Here is a 6,719-nt window from a genome sequence, read left to right as displayed (position 1 = left end):
CAATATGCAGTATAACAACTATTATAAACTCAGAAATGAAAGAGACTACAGTACTACAGATTTTACAGAAATAAAAAATAAGTGTTCTATGCAAAATTTTATGTTATGAAATTTGACAAGATACATGAACATAAAATTACTAAAATAAAAATTTATCACATGCCACTAGTAAGGAAATTGACTAGGTAATCAAAAGTCTCCTAACTAATAAAGTACCTGACCTGATGATTTTATTGGTGAATAATATGGAGCATTTAACAAATTCAAACCAATTCTTAAAATGTTATAAAAATTTTAGGAAAAAAGAATAGTACTTACTTAAAACATTTCATGAAAGCATCATATTCCTGATACCAAACTAAAGCAAATGATACAAGAAAATAAAATTACTAAAATCCCACTTGAATATTGACTCAAAAATGCTAGGAAACTACATCAGCAAGATATTAAAAGAAATACACTTGATCAAGTAGGTTTTATTCTGAAAATAATGTGTGTATATCCACAGATGTATAGATAAGCAAAATATTCACACATACATTGAACTATTGTTCAGATTTGAATGAAATAATTTTTTTTTTTACAAAGCACTACATGGATCTCCCAAATACTAGGTAAGTCTGCTTACATGATTTAGTATGTGTAGTCAAAATTATGGAGACACAAAACAGAGTGGTGATTTCCAGTATTCAAGGGAAGGAGGAAATGGGGAGCTACTCTTTAATGGGTGCTATAATCTGAATGTTTTTGTCTTCCCAACATTTGCTTGGGGAAGCCTAATCACCAGTGGAAGATCCTAGCAAATAAGTTCTGTGGGCTGGGATGAAGTCATGTTTCCATAGTACCAATGAGTGATAAAGTTTTGCCAATTAAAAACAAAGAGCCTCAGAATGCTTCCTTGTCTTTCAGTCTAAGACTATAGCTACGTGTTCTCTATGAGTAAAAAGAAGGTCATGACCAGACAGTGAGTTGCTACCAATTCAGCATAGACTTCTCACATTCCAAACTGTGAAATAAATTTTAGTCGTTTAATGAGCTTATGTGTGCTTTTTAGCATGGGTCCAAATGGTCCTAGATAACAGGCACACTGCTTCAGGTTTGCAAGGTTTAATCACTGAGTTATGTCACAAATTCTTGTGCAAGTATGCTACTCAAACTGGCAGTCACTGTATTTCTCTTCTAAGCTAACAGCTTCTGTCTCCTAAACAGAATTCTATTTGTCTTTATGTGTCTTTTAATTCCTTTGGAAATTTTTATGCTGTTCTTTTATTATGCACATTTATATATTACAAATTATGTGCTTTCTAATCTGTTTATGTTCTTATACTTTATTTGTTCATTAAATTTGTTTTGAACTGGAATAGAAAGTTTAATAAGGTAACAATACTTCAATATACATTTGATCTAAGCTAGGTATCAGTCTTCTAAAATATTTTTCAATAGTTTATGATAAAAATTTCAAAATCCTTCTATTCATTTTTGAGATATATAGCATGTAAAGTAAAACTTTAAATTGAGAAGAGAAGGCAATCCACTTTCTGTGCCCCCTTCTGCCCCATCAGACAGAAACTTTCTTTCTCTCAATGAATTGTTCCTATTCTTTTTTAAAATTATCATTTATTTATTTATTTGGTACAGGGTCTCATTATGCAGTCCTGATTCATATCTGTCTTCCTGTCTCAGGGTGTCTGTATTCAGCTTGGACTTGTAGCTATCTTCCTGTCTCAGTCTCCCTAATGGTAGTATTACAGGGATGTGTCACCATGCCCAGTTTCAGTGAGCTTACCACGCAGGTGCTTAGACCACTAAGCTAAGTCCCCAGCCCCTCAATTCCTTCTACTCTTAAAATAAATAAATAAACAAATAAATAAATTTAGAGGAGAGTGGAGCATTTCTGATCAAAGGCCCTATATGTCTAGATATCTATATTATTTTAATCTACAGTTATGAAAAGATTTCAAAAATCAACCACTCAAGCAAGGACAAGAAGTAGTGATACAGGACAAACAGAAAAAAGATAACTATGGGAAGGAAGACATAAAAATTCCTATTTAAAAAAAAATTCCTACTTAAATCAAACACCAGACATAGCTTTCACTTTATAGGACAATTGTGGAGACAAAAATAAAAAGAAAAAAAGAAATATCAAATAAAATTTTATTTTTGCTACAAGTAAAATTCAGAGTGTAGAGAGATAGAGGGTGAAGTACTTAATATCTGCTACAATGAACTACAACAAAAAGGTAGAAAAGGTAAGGATATTTATAGTTAAAAATATTGAATACTAGCTGATCATTTTTGAAGAGGAGTCATAGGTAAATGTCATTTATTATGCTAATATCTCTACAGCAAACTATACTTCACAACTTGATGTAGAAAATTTACAGAAACATAAAATAGGAGTCATTTACTGAGAATTTGGGCTACAGCAATTGGTCAACACATTTTCATCTGTTATATCATAAAACATCTTGTGAGTTTGATTTTTCTTAATACTTTGTAAGTAATACTCAATTTCAAATAATTAAATACACTGTGGTCATAAAGAAGGAAAAAAATATCAAGTCCAGACCGAATCAAATGTTTTAGAGTAGTTTTCCTTTGAGTAATCAATATTCAATTTCAGGACTTTACTTGAGTGATCCATTTCTAACTTAAGCAGTAATTGCTATCAGACGGCATATTTACCCTCTGCTTTTCCTGTTCTTATTCAATACTCAAATTTTTACTTACAAAACTACATACGCTGTCTTAAGGTCTAATGTAATATTGAGAAGTGAGGTACTTGCAGTATGGATCGCATTTATTAATGTTCCGTAAACTGAAACAATCGCTTTATATTTTCTGTGCATACAAAATCTTGTAGGGCGGTAGTGACAAGAATAGAATGAGTCTCCAAGAATAGTTTCCAGAATAGTTTCTTTTTTAGGTAGAAATAAAGAACACAAGGAAGAATAAATAAATAAACAAAGGAGTGACCCAGTAAATAAAGGCACTCTGTCACACATACATTTTAATTTCCCTATTTATTGATTGATTTCTTCACTTATGTTAGTCATGTTGAAATAATAGATAATTTTTGGCTTCGTCACCTTGTAAACTGGAACTCATTGCTTTTCCCCCAAATATCTGGGAGCTTTAGCCTGCTAACTGGGATACACATAAATCAGCACCTTATCCAAACTTCATATTGCAGCTCATACTACTGTCCATGAGAAAAAGAATTTCTCTCATAATCTGACCGTACTTCTTAGAAGGAATTCTGAAGGAAAGGGTTGAATAATTAACACTGCAAACTAGCTCATTCTTTTAGCAGAGCTTATTTCACAGCTTTGCTTCAGTGTTCGCCAGCTGTAGAGAAGGCAATTCAAACGCTCTAAATTAATCCCAGCTGCAGTGCTTGCAACACAATTAACACGTTTAAAAGTGATAAATATATGTTAAAAAAAAAAAAACAATTTGAGGTCAATTTAAAATAAGCTGTCGGAAAGTCGGAGATTGCCTAAATCCTATTCATTTCTTGTTTGTTAATTGTAAATTTCAGTAATCAATTTGCAATTGGGGAAAGATTTCAAATTACTAAAGTATTAGCATGATTTTTGCCAATATGTGTTCCATTTAAACTCAGCCTGTGGGACACACACTAGAAGTGTTTCATCATTTCCAAGAACATGGATATCCAAAGGAAAAGGAGAGGAGTGAATAATAAACATATAGAGCAGGAATGTAGGTTATAAATAATGTGCAGGCCTACACAGAGAGAATGTGCCTTTATTTTACATATATAGTACACATAGAACTGTGCCTTGCCTGTGACCATGTACAGAAGAATCATGGAGCTGCAACTCAAACTCTCCATTTCAATCTTGTTTATTTCTACTTTATGCAACTTAGCATTTTATCAAATACCTTTAGGAAAGAACTCACACATGGTTATGGATAACATAGCCATTTTTGGAAATAAAATTATGTACTTATATAAAATTAGTAAAAAATGCATTTTCTGTAAAATTTTTCCCCTTTGGACTCCATTGTACTTATTTGCAGGTTTTTAAATTAATTTTATTGAGAAACAAATACCAATGAGACAGTTTCAAAGCAGGTCAGTAGGAGAGTTACAATAATAAATATATTGCATATTGTTGTCTTCATAGTGGCTATTCATAGTACAAGATGCAGACACGGTATCCTGTACAAACATGTTAGTACAAATCTTTCTTCACATTGAATTAAGAGAAAGTAGCTGCATATATATCCTAATTATTTTGTATATACAGATACAAAATGGTCCTTCATTTATATCCACTTTTCTTGTTTAGTTTTGTCAGAATATTCCATTGTCATTTAAATATTGTAGGTGCATGAATTCAGCAAAGTAATCCAATATAGTTCAGTAGTCCATAATAGTACTGGGTTATCTGTAGGACTGGCAATGTTAGAAGTTGTTGACTTGAGCCTTTTACAGCTTAGCATTTTAACATGGCTTTATTTTTCATACCTTGATTTTATACTTTTTTGTTGGATGGATAAGACCAAGATAAAGCAAAACCTATATAACAAGAAATGTAACTTTTGTATCTGACAAGATCAGTCAAATCCCCTCAGGATTTGCCCTGAAACCCTGTACTGTACTTTGTAGATCCTTTGTCAGGGTCAGCCATGTGGATGAGTCACAGCCCTTCCTTGACCAATTTGCTTTCTGTGAAAGCCTGAGAGAATGTTTTTCCTCCATGTGACTCTCTTTAGGCACACTATACATCATCAATCATTTTCCTCTCTGGCCCCATAATCACCTCGATCAGAAAATATGGGACCCAACTGAGTTATAGGATGTTACACTCAGGACTATAGGATGTCCTGAGTCCTCACTGACCTTGAAAGACTAGGGCCAAACTGTTGGCTGTTCTTGAAACTGTTCTTTTTCCCTAATTTTTGGTCTGCAAACTTAAGTTGTTAACCCTCCCAAAGAGAGGCTTAATGATATTATTACCCTATAACATCGGTTATTGAGCTGACCCTCACAACAATAATCTGTCTGAATATCCAACATGAAATCACATTTAAACCAGTTGTCCCCTACTGAGAATCCTCCCAGAGGAACTGAAAACTTCATATCATAGTGATATATGTGCACCTATGTTTATAACAGCACAATTTCTGATAGCCAAATTGTGGAAACAACTAAGATGCCTGTCACCTGAGGAATGGATGAAAAGATGTGGTATTTTTATACAATGGAGCGTTACTCAGCAATAAAAAAAATGATAAACATGAAGCCTTTATATTTAAGTGGATGCCACTTAAAGATATACTTACAAGTGAAATAAACTAGATCCACATGTGTAAATATTATATAGTCTCCCTAGTGTAAGAACTCAAAAGAAATAAAAATATTTACAGTTTTTCATGTTCCTTAACTGTTGCAATAATTATTGTTAGAATGTCACGATATTTCAGCATCTGTGTATACTCCTTACTCAGACTCAGGATTCCACTAAATTGTTAAATTCCTTTTGCTAACTACCTGCTTGTGCTTGTCTTGAAATGTGTGGGAAGTTTAAGCTTATCACACTAAAATCAGAGCTGTTTTACTACTAAATTGTATTAATGTCTTGGCTAATAGCGTCACAACTGACCTAATTATAAAACCTAGAAATATTGAGCCATTTATTGTTTTCCTTCAGTTTTTATCTAAAAAAATGTTTAATCTTTGATTTGTATAAATTTGGGTAATGATTGCATTCCTTTTGGGGAGCTAGTACAGTTGCATGACATATCTTGTTTTTTGTTTGTTTGCTAGTTAGTTTGTTTTTGTTTTTGTTTTTTCCAGTACTGGGGATTGAACTCAGGACGCCATGCTTGCCAGGCAAGCATTTATTCTACTGAGCTATTTCCTCGGCCAGCATGACACATCTTAAGTTCATATCCCTGGTCTCCTCCCCCTTCCTTCAAGTATTGATTCTCTCCCTTTTTCCAAAAGATCTATCTCCCTATTTTCTCTTATGTAGCTTTTGTTTGCCTCTTTACTTATATGTTGAACTTCTGGTAAGAGGAAGAACATGTGATATTAAACTTGTATGTCACACTTATTCCACTTAATGCATGGACTCAAGATACAACCATTTTCCTGCAAATGATGTTTCTTTTCCTTCATGGCAGAGCACTACACTGTGTGCAATTCCACACTTTTGTTCATGCATTCATTCACTGATGGTAACGTAGTCCATATTCCAAATTTACTATGAATTGTGCTACTACAAACATGGATATGATATGTGTATACACTATGATATGTGTATAGACATATCATAATGTGATATGTAGTATGATCTGTCTAACTCTGACTGAAAGATACCTAAAAGGGGACTCTCTGGGTCCAGTAGAAGTGTTCTGCCTTTTACATTTTTTAGAAATCTCTCTGCTGATTTCCGTCATAAATGTGCTAGTTTAGCTTGCAGTCCCACAAGTAGGTTTCTTTTTCTCAACAGCCATGTCAGCATTTGTTATTACTTCACTTCTTGACGAAGGTCCTTCTTGAGGTAATATGAAATTTCGGCATTGTTTTGATTTGCATTTCTTCATGTATTTATTGACCATTTGTATTTCATTAGTTCTAAGTGTCTATTCTTTTTAGTTGCCCATTTTTGATTGGGTCTTTTATTTGGGGTGATCTAATGCTGGAGGGTTCTGTATCCAATTTAGGTATTAGTCTTCTGCCC

General features: G+C 33.4%; 1 pseudogene; it reads left to right on the top strand.

Moving 5' to 3' along the window:
- Positions 1-2,225: 2,225 nt before the first annotated feature.
- The window catches only part of LOC101573170, an 8,858-nt pseudogene continuing 4,364 nt past the window's right edge, over positions 2,226-6,719 (top strand).

The sequence above is a fragment of the Octodon degus genome, unplaced genomic scaffold (genome assembly GCF_000260255.1).
Source record: "Octodon degus isolate 3935 unplaced genomic scaffold, OctDeg1.0 scaffold00217, whole genome shotgun sequence".
NCBI classification, from domain to species: domain Eukaryota; kingdom Metazoa; phylum Chordata; class Mammalia; order Rodentia; family Octodontidae; genus Octodon; species Octodon degus.
The sequence above is the reverse complement of the archived record's forward strand: the minus strand, read 5'-3'. Positions and strand labels throughout refer to the sequence as shown.